This window comes from Littorina saxatilis, linkage group LG4 (assembly GCF_037325665.1).
Source record: "Littorina saxatilis isolate snail1 linkage group LG4, US_GU_Lsax_2.0, whole genome shotgun sequence".
NCBI lineage: Eukaryota > Metazoa > Mollusca > Gastropoda > Littorinimorpha > Littorinidae > Littorina > Littorina saxatilis.
The window spans coordinates 15,097,495-15,115,236 of NC_090248.1; the positions used below are offsets into that span (position 1 = coordinate 15,097,495).

At 37.7% G+C, this 17,742-nt stretch overlaps 1 long non-coding RNA gene across 1 annotated transcript; it reads left to right on the plus strand.

Annotated features, from left to right (window-relative positions):
- Positions 1 to 6,615: 6,615 nt before the first annotated feature.
- Positions 6,616 to 14,731, plus strand: LOC138964064 (uncharacterized). Its single transcript, XR_011454998.1, has 4 exons — positions 6,616 to 8,319; positions 9,110 to 9,333; positions 10,254 to 10,418; positions 11,735 to 14,731. It is a non-coding gene; the product is annotated as an uncharacterized lncRNA (long non-coding RNA).
- Positions 14,732 to 17,742: the final 3,011 nt, after the last annotated feature.

The window sequence follows — 17,742 nt, forward strand, 5'->3', positions numbered from 1 at the left end:
ACATGACTTTTAAAGTAATTTGTAAATAGGTTTTCACCAAGCCTAACTTCCGGTGAACCAGAGCTCTTTATATCAAACCGTTTGCGCATGATGCATCATTTGAGAATAAACTAATAGATCAGAAGATTTACATGAGCTGCATGTCAGTTTCCTAATTTAGAACTTTGAGATAAAGAGAACCATTCAACGCTCCTGTTCTGATGCAACATTAGACCAAGAGCGTCACATACATTGTTTTGTGCTTAGTTCACTGCATGTTTTGTTGTTGTTGGTACATATATGTTATTGTTTGCTTTTTGTTGTTTACATGCTGATACTGGACATACATGTACACATTTTCCAAAAGCTGCTCAAATGAAATAACATGTATGTGCTCATTTTTAGATTTAGTAAAGTTTTGACTTAATCAGTAAATTATGTTTTACTTGTACTTGTACTTGTGCGACGTTGTAGGTTTATAGAAAACCTGTTCACCGATCTTGGTATGAAAAATAAGCTGCTGTGCGTGGGCTCTAGAAACATAGAAAGGGAATCGACTCGGAACGGAGGGTATGTGTATATGTGTCTGTCTGTATGTGTGTATGTGTAGAGCGATTCAGAGAAAACTACCAGACCGATCTTTATCTAACTTTCAATTAAAGTTGAAAGTTTCAATTATTTATCTTATTTCTTTGTGTATTCTTCATTCATAGCGTAATAGATCTTCTTGATGTGTTCTTTGTTTTTGAAAACTGTGCGCCTTTGATCTCTGAATAGTAACCATTCTAAGTAAGTGTTATTCAGTCCGTAGTTTGAAAACACATTTACACAAATGGTATCAACCATGTGCATGCCTGCACACACAAAAACACACACACACACACAATCACGCTTATGTACATGCATACACAAACACACCAATCAAGCAAAGCTTGCAGCAAAAATATCTTCTGCTTTTAAGTCTTCATTTTATTACTAAAAGCATTAATACTATTAATTTACTATGCTAGAAAACTTACAAGAATATGTATACTAGCAGAACTGATGAGGCTAAGGTATAATGTTTTGAGGCATGAATAAATGAAACATGTATTTTTGTCCGAAATGTAATCAAGTGCCCGAAGCACAAGAATCACCTTTGGAGGTAACACACACACACAGCAGTGAAACAAAGTTATATGGCCTCACACAGACAATCATGACATCCTCATAAAAAAAGCAGATTCCCCAAGAAATTCACACTTGGAAGAGAGAGAGAGGGAGAGAGAAAAAACTTCAGCATACTAAGGCAAGGTTGTTCCTGCTGATATGAATCATCTGCATTATCATCAGTATTACCAATACAGGTATAATTGTCATCATCATTGCAATTATCATCATCCACATCAACACCACACCAATATAATCATCAAGTTAGGCCAAGAAAAAAAATGTTTCAATTCCCTGACCTATCACATTATTTCCTCCCGACCTGAACACTTTTTTGGACCCTTAAAAAAAAACAAATCACAAAACTAATACTCACCCCGGCAGTTACTCTCCTCTCACATCGAGGCTTGCATGATTTCAATCAAAATTTGCATGCGCCTATGCAAATACCCCCCCCCCCCCAAAAAAAAAAAACAAAACAAAAAAAAAACCCCACAACCAAAACAACAACAACCTATTTTTTTTCTGGCCAAGTTATCGAAAACCAAAAAGTTGTTGTTGTTGTCTGAAAGCAATTTACACATAACAAACATGGAGCACAGCATGTACTCTCGCTCCTTACTAATGCAAAACACATAAAACAAATAGAAAAAAACGTGATATTTGCAAAAATTTAAAAACAAAACAACACCCAACACTCCTGATTTTAAGAATAAAAACGTAGGCAAAAATGAAACAACAATGGGGAAAACAAAATTTTCTAAAAGAGATAAGACTTGTATATATATATATGTCATGCCGAATTCACGCAATTGCCGATTCCGCGTAATGGGCAACATTTATGCCCATTTCGCGTAATCGGCAAAACGCTGCCTAATACCGCATAAAGGCTTCTAAAATTTGCCTATTTTGCAAAATCGGCAGCCACTGTTTGGTTTTAAAGTTCTCAAATGCCTGGGATATCATCACACTTAGACAACTAGATACTCCAATGGATAGATATCGCAATAATCGATAAGTTATGGCAAGTTATTGCAGAAAGTGTAGTTTTCGTGCATTTCTGGAGATATGCTTGACACAGACCGACATAGACCATTTTCAACATAGTAGGGAGGTAAAGCAATGTTAATGCAATGTTCTGGTGACACAAAAAGTAACAGACTGGCTGTCGCTTTTGCAAAATGGGTAAATTTTAGAAGCCTTTCCGTATTTTCGGCAAAACGCTGCCGATTTCATGTAATGGGCAGCGTTTTGCCGATTACGTGAAATGGGCAAAATTCCGTGAATTCGGCTCGACATATATATATATATGTGCACACCTGGTCACCCATCACGAACACTCACACACACACACACAGATACACACACGCATGCACACCAGGTGCCTATTCTTTCCCGTTTTCAAGCAATTCTCACAATGTACACACATGGCTCTCAAACATCTTTTAGTTTTGACAAATGGCTTTGTCATGCAAGTTATTAGTTAAGCAGATATATATATATATATATATATATATATATATATATATACATGTATCTCATAGTTCTGTCATAACATTGGAAATAATCTTGTACTTTAACAAGCAAGAAGACGAGCAATTGACATAAGGATTTGAATCAGGAGAGGCCCTCCTTCAGTCCTTGTACATGCAGCCTGACGATATACTTCCAGACGCTTTCTCATTAATACTTGCACATGCAACATCATGACTGAACAATTAAGTGACAAATTATGCAATACGTACACATTTTTACTGTAAGTGTTACTTTACATTTCTGGATTCAAGGAATCACATTTATGCACCATGAAGGGGAGAAATCCAGTCTTAACAGTTCTTTTGACTGTGGAACAGTTGTGAACCAGAAACACTTGATTTGATAAGAACTTGGTAATGGTAATCTCTTTCACCATTCTTCTACTTGGCAGGGTGGGGCGCATACCCTTCAGAAGGGGCTCTGGCCTAAAACTGAATAAACTTTCGTATTCGTATTCGTATTCGTATACTTGGCAGGGTACATGTATAAATTGCCTTTTATGTTCTTTCTTTCTTTATTTGGTGTTTAACGTCATTTTCAACCACGATAGAGCCACTTGTTAATTGTTTTTTGTTCACAAAAGCACTAATAAAAAAAATTGCTCCAGGGGCTTGCAACGTAGTACAATATATTACCTTACTGGGAGAATGCAAGTTTCCAGTACAAAGGACATTTTTTACATACTGCTTGACTAAAATCTTTACAAACATTGACTATATTCTATACAAGAAAGACTAAACAAGGGTAAAAGGAGAAACAGAATCCGTTAGTCGCCTCTTTCGACATGCTGGAGAGCATCGGGTAAATTCTTCCCCCTAACCCGCGGGGGGTGCCTTTTATGTGTATTAATATTGTTTTAGCATGGCTAATGGACATGGCGACATTACTCAGCAACAGTTTTGTACACACATAATGCAGTTAATGTACATATTCTTGTTTCACCGAGATGAACATAAGACATAACACATAAGATTTTATTACAACCACGTCCAGTACACAGGATGTTGCTTGGCCTGAGTACATTCAATACATAATACATTTAAACATAACAACCAGAGTGCTCATCGAATTGTATACACAAACTCACTCACACCCACACACACGCACGCACCCACACACTCTACATTGTACCGCATTCACATTGTGTCCACTTTACCTGTAGAACAATTTTAATCTCACCTTACAGACTTACACAGCCAAAGTTTGTGCAAATGCTTACACCATTGCTTATACATTATCCTCACAGAGTAACTAAAAATTCATATATACCTCTTGATTTCAAAGTTTCCAAGAATTCATCCCCGTGTGATACCTTAGTTTCCTCAGACACTAAAGACATAACCAGGGAATAATTGATGACATTGAGATTTAATGTCCTCAGTGGCAGCCGTGGCTGATCAGGGACACACACATAGCAGGTGCCGGGGTTTTTGTTTCCGACATAATTATGTCCATTTGAATACTCATCTACATGATTGTATAACAATAAATAAAACGGACAACAAATCTACGGACCAAAAGATGCATCAACTAGGATTTGAGACGCATGCTTGCACAAGAGACTTGGCAAGTTGTAGCTGGTCAGCTCTGACCATGGCCTCTAGCAGGGTACATAAGTAAGGTGTGTCACATCGTTGCGACCATTTGACCAGCAGTTTGTAAACTGTGTCCTGCTGTTCACCACACTCCTGGTACATCATGTCAATCATCGCGTCATGCATGTCAAGGTGCCGGAACACTCTCCGCCAATCTGCCCCAAATTGAGGCACCATTATACGTATGACGGTTTCATCAATGATTCTCTTTGGCCGACTAATTCCTTCCATCAATTTCTTTAAAGTCTGCGTTTGCTTTTCATATATAGTAAGCTTGGGTGCTGAAGGCTGCTGTGCTCGTTGTGGATTGGGTTTGGCTTCAAAGGTGGCTGTGGTGATGTGCGGCTCATCTGCTGCTGTATACCTGGTGGTCCGCGAGGTGGTTGTGGTAGTGGTGTGTGGGGGTGGGAAGGGCACCTGTTGGCCGTACTTGTAAGCCCGCGGACCCGCTGTGGTGGGGTCTATCACCAAGGTTTCAATCCCCTCGCTCATTCTGTTCATGTTTCGGGCACTTTTCTTCACATCACGGAACACCTTTCTCGACGGTTTCTTCATGCCCTTCTCCCTGAAGAACCTCTCTGCTTCCGAATCCGACGAACTACTGGAATCAGTGTCGCTATCAGATTCTTGACCATGTACATAGTAGTTCCTGTCATTTCGCTGGCTTCCTCCCGTGTGGTGGTAGGTGATTGTGTTTTTATTCCCCACAGTAACACTGCCAAGGATGTTGTGAATGTTCACGTTCACGGATTGTCTACCTCCGGAAAACAGTTTGACGTTAGCAGGGGCATAAGGCCCATCTTCTTGACAGGAGGCCGACGTATTTCTGTCCGAACTGCCAGCACTACTACCATCTCGGGCCGCCATCTTGGCTTGTTTTGGTTCTTGGAATTTTGGGATTTCCGGTAGCTATATTTAGCGTTGGCCTGAGCAGAGAACTGGATTTATCTCCCTTAGACCACTGTTCACAACCACAGCCACAAATGACAAATGTTTGGAGTCAAAGGAACTGAAGGTGCATCCGTCATCACATTTATTTGACTGGCTTTTGATATAAATGAGGATGAAAAATGCAGTTTTCATTAGAGAGAGACAGAGACAGAGAGACTCAGAGAGAGAGAGAGAGAAAGAGGACTGAACCCTCTGTTTTTACCAGGAGGGGATGTAAGGTTGGGGGCTGACTGAACCATCGATCTGCTTTTACAAGAATCTTATTTTACACAAAGACCAAGTTCAAGCTGAAGACATGACATGATCGATTGACGGACACAGATACACACACTCTCTCTTTTTTTCAAGCATTAACTTTATTGTGCATATTGTATGTAAAATTGATGTGCAGACGTACAATATATTTGTGTATGTGTTGAAGGTGTATTCAAGATAGGTAATATAAAAGTAGGCTTGTGCTTTAAAAAAAAACCTCTAGTGAAACCAGCATACATTCTGCATGCACCCACCCAAGCACACAAACTCTTTCCCTTATTTTATTTATCTTATTTATCTTACAATTAAAGCAACATTTCTTTGTACAGAATAGCTTACACAAACAAATAATAATAATAATAATAATAATAATAATAATAATAATAATAATTAAGTAGATGTGCAATGCCAAGGTACCGCATACTCTCTCTCTCTCTCTCTCTCTCTCTCTCTCTCTCTCTCTCTCTCTCTCTCTCTCTCTCTCTCAAATGAACTTACAAATAAAACGATTGCCAGTCATTCAAGTTGTGTTAAGGACATATCCCCTGATGATTTAAACACGCATTTTTCTAACATAGCTGAAAAAGTTATTACAAATGACAAATCCAAGTTGAACAATTTGAAAGTGTTAGAAGAATATTGTGAGTCGAAACAAGTTTCAAGTCAAGCGAATATTCTTCTACTTACAGTACCTGAAGTTTTTTACGCACTTACACACCTTAAGCAAACCCCAGCCAGCATGATTCTGCGTGACGCATGCGTTATTTCTGCGTTTTTCATGCGGGGATGCGTACGGCCTCGTGACACCTTCGCTTCGCGCGCGTTACTTTTCGCCAACTTTTACGCAGATTGTCGCATTCGAAACGACTTCACCACGCAGTGTTTAGCACGCATGGATTCAATGAAAAGGTGATTGCAATTTTTGTTTTTCCTAATTTTATACCGTGGGTTTATGCATTTACTGCATGAAATAATTTATTATATTTTATGTTATTAAAAAATATTTACTTTTAAATTTTGGTTATGAATAGTTATTCTTCTTCAAAAACTTCTTCTTTTTTTTTTTTAGAAAAAAAATTGCATAAAAACTTTCAATCCGTTATTTTTCAGTTTATCTTAAGACAGTTTCGGTTAAAAAAAAAAATGCATTTAAAAGTTTAATAAAAATATTTTTATTTTATGTAATGGTTTTCCCATTTAATTTTTATTTAATCATTTTGTTATTACCAACATTTATTTGCTTAATTGTTATCCTGATTATTTTTATCTTAAAATAAATATGATTATTTTAATTTGTATTATCATTATAATTGTTTTAGCATGTAATATAATTATTGTAATGGGGATTTGGTATTGTTGTAGGAATCAGCTTTCCACAAAATAATGTCGTGGAAAAATCTAGGCAAAGCATAATAAAAATATTATATGAACAGAAAAGATAACTGAAATCTATATGAACACCCATAACAAAACGATAAAAACATTAAAAAAATTCAGATTAAACAAAAAAATGTAAACTAAAGTAACTTTGAAACTAATTATCTACTCAAAATAAAGGCTGATGTTAATGGTTACATAAAATTTGTTCTCAGCATATTTTCATTTTATTTTATTTTGCTTTGGAAGAAAATCTCTATGAAAGTTCAATTTCAGGGGAGACAGTTACCTTGACTGAAAAGAGCAATTTATTGAAGTTATTTCCCTTGTCTGTCAGACAATCTCCAACTTCCTGTTGGCAAGAAGTCTGTCAAATCCACATGTATAGAATTGTATCGGCGTTTTTTTGCTTTTTCTTCATATTGACTTGTATTTTTGACTTGCTTATTGGATGCAAGGTAATCTTATCCTTCTCTCTGAAATGAAGATTGACTTCTTTCAAGAATAGGTAAGTTGATCAACTGAAGGAAAGATTTGGGAATTTGAATTTTTGATAGCTCGCGGCTTCGGCTTCCGAGTTTGATGGCAGAGAGAATTTCTCACACTTTCGATTTTTTTTTCGCCTAGAAGAACACTGTTCTATTCATTCATGTTTGTTTTGTCTGAAAGATGGATGAATGAACTAACTTTTCCAAAAACATAAAGTTGATTGATGCAGTGGTTTGTTTTTAAGGAGTTGTGGAAGAGTGAAAATACCATCCGAATCCCGATTCGCGGGTCGCTCACGGCACCATAATTTCATAAAAACTGAATTTTCGTTTATCATTTTATGTCTCATTGTCTGTTTCTTGGTGAACTTTGGTTGGTTCCTAATCTGGTCGAGTCATTGCGGCAGCAGTTGTCAGGAGCTTTAGTAGTAATACTAATAGGCTCTTCATATATCTGGTTTTTTTTTATTTGTATCTTTTTATTTTTCCACAGATGTTCAACTTTCAGTTCCGCATACTGACATAGACTCATAGTCATAGTGGAATATTCTGTGTCTGAGTCTCGGAAAAGAGAAAAATTACCCTTGTTCCCGAGGCATGCATAGACTAGAGAGGCAGGCAGAGGCTGTGTCAGCGTGTGCAGTGATAAAGTTGAAAAACAGATTTTTTTGAAATAAAAATAAAAAATACATCACAGAGAAAATAAATATATATACTAATTTAGTGAAATTGAGATGCTTATATTTAATAATTAATATTCCAGTTTTGATGTTTGCGTGTTACTGTTACTGTTAGGTTTGGGAATCAATGTGATCGTATTTAACTTCCAAGTATTTATTTTTTCAGAAAGCTTTGACTTGAGTATGACGGTGCTCACTGCTTGTTTGAACTGAAGGTGAAGAAAGCTGAGATGGACAGTGACCTTAACACCGCCACCGATGCCAGTAACGCAGACTGTCGTTCCGTCCCGGCAAGGTGAAGATGAACAGGTATGGCTCGATAGCAATGAGTGTCTCATTCAGAGTCATTGATAGTGATACTGACAGCGTCTTTTTGTTCTGTGACTTTGGCTTATTTTGTGTTTTATTCTTTTAGTTATAACCAGATGTGTCAAACAAATTCAGCTGATCTCTTTTACTGTTTTAGTGAAACAAATGTATTGTTTCCAGCAAAGGGGAAAAAAATCGGGTGGGGGCGGTTGGTCGATTTTATTTTTATATTTAAATTTTTATTTTATTTTAATAGTTTTATTGATGTTTAACACAGGCATCTCATTGATGAGAAAGTGTGAACTGTGTCCGCGGGATGCCAGAGAAGAGTAACTTTTCATCCAAAGTCTGCAAAATTGAATTTAAAATTTAACCTTTTTGATGAATATTTTTGAATGAATACAAAAAGTTCTAGTGTTTGGAGGAAAAGTTAAGGTCAGTTCAACTTTAAACAAGGATTTTTAGTGTGTGTTTGTTCTTCTGTCTAAAAAATAAAAATAAAAAAATCTGCTTGAAGTAAATACACACAAAAATTTTCATCTCCAACTGCTGAGTCCCTACATCTTTTTACCCCATCAAATGCCACTCTGTATGCCCCTTTAAAAATTGATTGCAATATATATATTCCTCATCTTCTCCTGAATTCAAAAATATAGAGATGTCACGTTTACTTTGAACATTTGCTCAGATTGTTTTTTAGTGCTGATGGTTTCTTTTCAGGCCGACAGATTGTCTAAAATATGTATTGCTTCATGTAAATGACTTTTTGTTCTTCTTTTCTTCCATTCAGCGGACACAAGACTACGAGCAGAGCAGAGCGGCAAGATAAACATCAGTTCTTGCTGCTGGAGAAGGTTCTACAGGAGCAGATGGACCTGATGCGACTAATTTAGTAATTGGTCGCCAAAGAATCATGGTGGAGCCTGTGCTACTGTTCGATGGAGTCATCTTTTTACTGTTGAGTGTGGAAGATGTTGAAGGCACATGATGGATCTGTCGAAGGAGTGATCACTGGTAGGTGGCTTTGAATGCTATTGTTGAAGCAGACCAGTCATGCCTGTGCTATTTTCCCCAGATAACTGTAGCAAGATCTTGTGAGAGTGACATGTTATTGTTAGACGCTCTTTAGGCTTTAAATGTTACCTTGAGTGTGTGCTTTTTGGAGGATGCCAGATGTCATCACGGTTCACGGGTGTATCTTAACTGTTCATCAGTTCTCAGTCATGACCAGTTTCCCATTATCCTGGGAATTCATGCAAGGTTTATGCGTATTGGTCACATTTGTGAATTTAACCAACACATTTTGATGATAAAACTATGCTTATGGGTACGCACAATGATGGGCCTCTTTTTCTCATGTGGGGTGCGGAAAATGCATGCACCACTTTGTTTTCTGTGATCATTGCATCTGTGAGAAATAATGCAAATATTGCTCTGTGGCCAGAGCTGCCATCTGCTAGTGCTAGGTTTTCAGGGATGTAACAGAAATTGCTACGCTGTTTCCTCAAGTTCAAAATTGCAAGTGCTACACTCAAGCAAATAATCACAAACATGCAACAGTGCCTTCTTGTGAGTTCTGATTCTCACTTTGTGTAGGCATCGGATTATGGGTCAGAAAAAAATTGTCCACACTGAATAGTATCACGGTTGACGCTCTCTTGTAACTATGTTTGTGCTTTCCAAATGAAGATTTGTGAGATAGTATTGAATGATTGATGCAGGTCACCTGAGGTGTGTGATTACATTTTATGACAATGCTACACTCAATCACCATTTGCTCTTCTGAAAACTTTTTTTTTTAAAGCAAGTGCGATTATTGATTTTTTGTTCCAGGTGACAGTATGATGCTTCCAGATTGAATTGTTTGTATGTGAAGAAGAGCTGTCTGAATATTTGATTTGTGGAATTCAGTTGGCTTGTTTTGTTTGTTTCAGATCCATGACCATGAGCTCGGTGTGGTTGGTGGACATGAACTAAAGACGACTACTGATGCTGTGATGACGAAGGTGTTCCATAGGCTACACGGTTGCTGACAGGGGGCTCTGGGGGAGGGCAGGGAAAGAGACCATGGTGTACGCTGCGACTAAAAGCCATTGACAGTGAGTTGTTTTTCATAATTTGTAAAATCATCCTGGTCCTTTTAGGAAGAAGATAAAATCCATGTCTACAAAACAAGTTATTTCTGTCTCAAATTTTGTTCTTTGGAATCAATTTTAAATTTGCCATGTTTCACATGTGAATGATAGTTGTCAAAGCTTTTACGCTTAACATTAAATTGCTAGAAGCCAAGTTCCTGAGCTCATTTGTCAGTGTCATGGATTTTCGACTACATACGAAATAAGGATGTTAGCAAACGGTATGATGTCGTCACATATGCGTCTGCACGTCACAGTACATGTATTATGAATTTCCGAAGGCCCCCAAAGAAAAAGTCATAGTAAAGGTAACTTTAACCACTTGGCTGCCTTATGACGGGTATACCAGTCATGCGCTTGTGCAGCCGCAGCGCCTTAGGACGGGTAAACCCGTCTTCTCCGTTCCGGGATTTTCCAGAAATGCTACGTCACTGCTGACACACAAATAGCAGCCAATGGCTTGGTAGGATACCTCATTCTCATGAATAAACATAAATGGTGACGCGGTTTTGCGTTTGAAGGCTATTTTCGGCCTTGTCGACAGGGTATGGGAGAGAAATCTCGACTCGTCAAAATGGCTAACGGTGACTGTCGACCGGGCCCTAGTAAGGAAAAACAAAGCCGGACTGACGCTACAGGCGGTGCAAATGATTATGGATACTGACAGGGGAAGGGGGAGATCTTCTATCGGACAATTCGTTGGAAACAGGTAGATGACAGTGATTATAATCCTTTCTTGGAGCGAGCAAAACAGCCACCTGTGTTTGATCCACAGGCACCGGAAGATGCGCCGGGCTGATTTTTCAAAAGTTCATATTTAAACATCATTATAAGCCAAACTAATTATCATTTCCATGATTAGACACTAAAAACAGATTCTTGGTTCAATTTCCTTTAAAAACAACATAGGTTTTACTTACCTACCTACTGCCAGTTTGAAGCTAGATTTTTTTGTGAATTATTACACCCCAAACTCCAATATTCCCTGGCAGTCAGGAATGCACATACCCAAGTTTTGATTGGCAGCGAAAGGGTTAAAACAAATATTAGGGTAGGTATTTTTTTTTACTTCTCTTCTACAAGGATTACAATGTGTTGTAATTTCCTAACTCAAGTATAGTTGGTGTGTTGTAAAAGCGTATGGTGTGTATGCAAGTTTGTGTGTCTGTATGATTTTTAGCAAGTTTACAGGCGTCAGGAAATAAACTTGAGACTTTTCTCAAATCAGTGATAGTTGTTTGATGATCTAAGTTCATGTTATTTTTTGTTTTGTCATGCAGAGGCTGTTCCGTGAAGCTGTACGGGTGCCACAGGTCAAGACCTTGAAGACGGCCGTTCAAGACTGGTTTTTGGAAGCCTGTGATAAAAGAAAGAGACAACAGGCCATGGAAGAGCCTTCATGATTTGGTTTGCAGTAATTGAACTTTGTAATCTCTGTAGGCTTATTTACAATGCTAGTTGCAAAAATTTGATGAATATAAGATTTGACTCGCCTGAGAAATTGCTAGTGAGTAATTGTATTTCACAGTTCAGGTCTGTGTGGCTGATGGGTAATGTACAGAAGAGTCTGGGCTTTTGTTGGACATTATTTAAGCTAAGCTTTAAACTTCACACTCTTCTACAGATGATGTTCAGACATGATGTACCCTTTTAGGTTGTGTCAGAACGACAGAAGACTAAACTGGAAGTGCTCAACTACCATTACTATCAGTGGAGACGCATGGATGCATTTGAACTTTTCTTGTGGGTATCCCATACTAAAAATATAGAATACATGATTCTGGAAAAGCTGTTCAAGGGCACTTACACACTATATTCGATTTTTAATACACGACTCAAACCTTCAGGCTAAATTAAAATGAATAAAATACAAGTATAAAGAGTTCAGAAAAGAAGAAAACAAAAAGTGAACAAATAGAAAGAAAAGGTTTTAACAATTCCTTGTCATTTATGGGAGTCGAACGCAAACAACCTAGGCAGCTTGAAGGAGACAATGCATGATGCGGGTTTTTGTTGTTCTTTATTATTTTTTGGAGTTGAGTTGAGAATTTAGAAGCGAGACTAGAAATATACTTTTTGAGTCACTTGGCCGGCCGGCCGGCCGGCCGTCCGTAGACACCACCTTAACGTTGGACTTTTCTCGGAAACTATCAAAGCGATCGGGCTCATATTTTGTTTAGTCGTGACCTCCAATGACCTCTACACTTTAACGATGGTTTCGTTGACCTTTGACCTTTTTCAAGGTCACAGGTCAGCGTCAAAGGAAAAATTAGACATTTTATATCTTTGACAAAGTTCATCGGATGTGATTGAAACTTTGTAGGATTATTCTTTACATCAAAGTATTTACATCTGTAGCCTTTTACGAACGTTATCAGAAAAACAAGGGAGATAACTAGCCTTTTCTGTTCGGCAACACACAACTTAACGTTGGGCTTTTCTCGGAAACTATAAAAGTGACCGGGCTCAAATTTTATGTGAACGTGACTCATTGTGTTGTGAATAGCAATTTCTTCCTGTCCATCTGATGCCTCATATAATATTCAGAACTGCGAAAGTGACTCGATCGAGCGTTTGCTCTTCTTGTTTTTTTTGTGCTCTTAAAACCGTTATGATTGGATTTCTATAGATGTAAGTCTTGGTGCACCTGATAAAAATTTAGCCCTTGAATGCAGGCAGTGTAAGGTAAATGAAGCAAAGTTCTCTCCGAAACAGCAAAAAAAATGCATTTCAATTATATTGATCCTCGCCACCTTATTTTGTTTGCTGAGCAGCTGGCCGCTGGAGACTTGTCTATCATTTTGTGAGTAAGCTGCGTGTTTTACATCCATTTTGAGATGGCAAACCTATGTTTTACGCAGTCTGATAAGTTTTTTTTAATTTATGAGTTTTATGTCATGTTTTTTTTTTAAATTTATGAGTTTATGTCATGTTGGTGTGCTTATACATATCAGTGGAGAAGGGGCATTGAATAAGTGTTTCTTTTTGATATCATTGTTCTGAACTTTGACTATTAGCTGGCATTTTACCTTTTGTTTCATTATTGTACTTGTTACTTTAGTGTAGTGAAACTTGATAACTCACTGCTGCCCATGTCTAGGTTGTGTCAATTGTTTTTTCTTCACTGAACGTACCACTGATTATCAATGATGACATCAGGGTTTTGTTCTGTTTTTTCTCTGGCATTTGAATTTGCTTCAAATCATTGTGAACTTTTTTTTTTCCATGCAAAGTTACTGGTATATGTGAATATGTTAACACACTTCAAATCAAAACCTGAAATGTCTCCTTTTTAAAAGTAATTTTTTTAATTTCTTTTATTTAAATGGTACACATTCATATGATTGTCTCCCTTTTTTTCCTTTTTTTTTTTTTCCTTTTTTTTTTTCTCTCTCCTTCTCTTATTTTGTTTTTTTCTTTCTTATTCTTCGGTTTGTTCTTCCTTTTATCTTCTTATCCTCTTTCTCTTGCTTGTTCCTTGTCCCAGTATGCTTTCACGCCGCCCCATCTAATTATTTTGTGCTCCATCCACATCTGAATTTCGTTCAGCTGCCTTGTCCGAAATGTGTGTGGGGCACATATGTATGTTTAATGTCAATGTTCATGTTTCAAGTTCCTTGCTTTGTGAATTGCATACCAATGTTTTATGCAGTCGTGATAGATTCTAAATGTATGTGTTATCCTAGTTTGGTGTACATTGACTGGATTTCGATCCCTGGAGAATGGGCATTAACTAAGTGTTTGTTTGTGATATCATTAGTAATCTGAAGTTCAACTATTAGCTGGCTTGTAGAACTTTTTTTCTCTTTTTGTTGCTGTTCTGTATTCAAACATGTTGATACAACTCACTGCTGCCTATGCCTAGGCTGTGCCAATTATTTATTTATTTGTTTACATCAATGTGATATAGTGACGAGTGTACATCAAAATTCTCTCTTATAAGTTATACTGGATTCTTCACTGCATGTACTACGGCGTATCGATGATGACTATCAGGGTTTTGTTCTATTTATTCTTTGTTCTGCCAATTTGAATTCTGCTTTGAATAGTATTTTGATCATTTTTGTTTCCGTGCTGCTGGTATGTCAAAATGCAGTGAAATTAAAACCTGGAAGTCACAATGGCAATAAGCGAGATTCAAATCTCTCCTTTGTTTTAATCAATTTATTTGACTGCATTTTTGTTTTAGAACTTGTACATAATTATGATCATCTCTGTTATCGAACCTGCACGCTTGACCTTTGTCTTTCTGGATCAATACAATGTTGTGCACTGCCCATTATTTGTTTGTGAGTGCGTAAAGCGGTTGTGTGGTCTGCGTAAAATTGTGTAGGTCAATCGTGACATTTGCGTGGAGAGTGCGTCAAATGCGTGAGAATGCGTAAAGCAATTGTGACATCTGCGTGGAGAGTGCGTCAAATGCGTGAGAATGCGTACAGCAATTGTGACATCTGCGTGAAGAGAGCGTAAAAAGCGCGTAATGCCTGAGAATGCGTCAATAATTCGTGACATCTGCGTGGAGAGTGCGTAAGATGATCAGGACATCTGCGTCAAGAGCGCGTTAAATGCGTAAAGCAATCGTGTCGTCTGCGTGGAGAGCGCGTTAATAGCGTGAGAATGCGTAAAGCAATCGTGACGTCTGCGTGGAGAGTGCGAATTTGTCTTGGTGTCAAATAAGCGTGCGCTGGAGGTGCGTATGGTCTGCGTAATCTGAGGGAAAACGAGTGTGTCACGCATGTATTTCGCTTTGCAAAATCGCGCGCGTTACGCATGCGTCCAGTGCAGTTGTTACGCAGAGTTTGGCGACTGCGACACGCATTCGCTGCGCAAAATTTTGCTGGCTGGGACAGGCTCCCGGGTAATCGACGGCCTCGATGGTAGGATTCTTAAATTGTCAGCCCCTGTAATTTCTGAAACACTCACTTACCTTTATAATCTTTGTTTAGGAAAAAATTATTTCCCAGTCTCCCTGAAACAGGCTAAAGTCATTCCTCTGTTTAAATCAGGTGACAAAAAAGACCCATCAAACTATAGGCCAATTTCAATATTGTCTGTTTTATCAAAACCACTTGAAAAACACATTAACAAACATATTCTAACGCATCTTAACCAAAACAATTTACTTCACCCTAACTAATCGGGTTTTAGAGCTAACCATTCCTGCCATACTGCCTTAGTTTCTCTTGTTGATCAATGGCTGGAGAAAATCAACGACAATGAATTCTGTGGTGCCATTTTTGTTGATTTTGCTAAAGCCTTTGACGTTATTGATCACACGTTATTACTGAGAAAATTCGCATTGTATGGCGTCGGAATCGAAACTGTCAAACTTATTAGTTCATTTCTCACAAACTGTACTAACAAACGCCTCGGCGTCGAGCATGCAAGAAGTAAAATACGGTGTACCACAAGGATCGGTTTTAGGACCCCTCCTCTTCTCTATATACATTAATGACCTCCCCCTATATATTAAAAATGTATGTGAACTTTTTGCAGATGACACCACAATTCACTCCAGCAACACAAATTTAACTCGCTTATCAGAATCACTTCAAAGAAGTTTAAACCAGTTGACAGCGTGGACTGAACTAAACCATATGTCTCTTAACCCAAAAGAAAACCAAATATATGGTCATAACAACAAGACAAAAACGCCAGAATATTTATTCAGCTGGTCCTGCTTTAATGATAGATGGTGAAATAGTGGAAAAAGTCGACCATCACAAACTGCTGGGTGTTAATATCGATAACAACTTGTCTTGGTCAACCCACATTGAGCAACTTAGTAAAGTGGTGTCAAAGAAAGTGTACCTCTTATCTAGAATTAAACACTTCCTGAACTGCCACACCAGAAAATTATTCTTCATTGCTCATATTCAATCTGTTATTGATTACGCATCCACTCTATGGGACTCAGCAAGTGAAAATTCCTTAAAACCACTTAGCAGATTACATAAAAGAGCGCTAAAAGTAGTATTACTAAAGCACACTACCCTCACAGAGTTAGACTACATACATTTAGGGATCTTACCTCTAAAGTCAAGACTGCTTTTTAACAAAGGAATCTTTATGCATAAAATTATATCCGAAACTTTACCCCAAACCATTTGTTCAAAGTTCTCTTTGAAGAATTCACACCACCTTATGAAATTTAACACTCCTCTTCCTAGGATAAACTTATTTAAGTCTAGTCTAGTTTATTCAGGTGGCCGTCTCTGGAACGCTCTTCCGAATGCCTTACGGGAAGCTACCAGCACAGATTCTTTCAAAAACAAATATATATCCCATTTAATGAAAATAGTATATTCTTGATTGTTATGTCCTTTGAGACACAGTCACTCACTTTTGATTTATTGTTTTGTTTATGAAATTATGATGTTCTGCATAATATCCATTGTCTTGCAGAGTTGATGTACTATTGCATAGTATTCTTACTCTAATTGACTTGCAAATTTTTGCTTTGCACCTTGTCATGAACATGTATAAACTACAATGTTTCATATAATGCACGTATGTACATAAACTTATCCTGTTTTACTAATTATGTAAGTATTGTAGTAGTAGTAGTAGTAGTAGTAGTAGTTTTTATAGTAGATTTAGTCCCTCTTTAGGGCGAGGGCCAGATGCAAAAAAGTATACCAATGCTTATTCTGTTAGTGTTACCCTCGTAAAATAAAGAATTGTCATTGTCATTGTCATTGTCTCTCTCTCTCTCTCGCACACAAACACACACCCCTTTCAGAAAGGCAACAAAGGCTCAGAAAGAGAGAGAGAGAGAGAGAGAGAGAGAGAGAGAGAGAGAGAGAGAGAGAGAGAGAGAGAGAGAGAGAGAGAGAGAGAGAGAGAGAGAGAGTAAAAGAGAGAGAGGAGAGAGAGAGTAAAAGAGAGAGAGAGAGAGAGAGAGAGAGAGAGAGAGAGAGAGAGAGAGAGAGAGAGAGAGATCAAATCAAATCAAATCAAATCAAATTTTATTTTTCGAGGGTTGTGGCATAAGCAATACAACGAGCTTTTTTTCAACCAGCCCTCGCCCAGAGAGGGGACTAATCTAATCACATATTTACACGGATATTAACGTAGAAAAAAAAATGTAGAGAAAAACAACAACATATGAATATTTACACATTACATATTATACACAAATATAAAGCGTCGTATATGTAACGTTGTGAAAACAATGCTGAATACACATGCATGAGTAAATGTGTTATTAAAGCTTTGCCGAGTGTTTTTGTGTGGATATAATGAACACTGATGCTTTGGACAAATGAAAATGTAACCAAACGAAGTC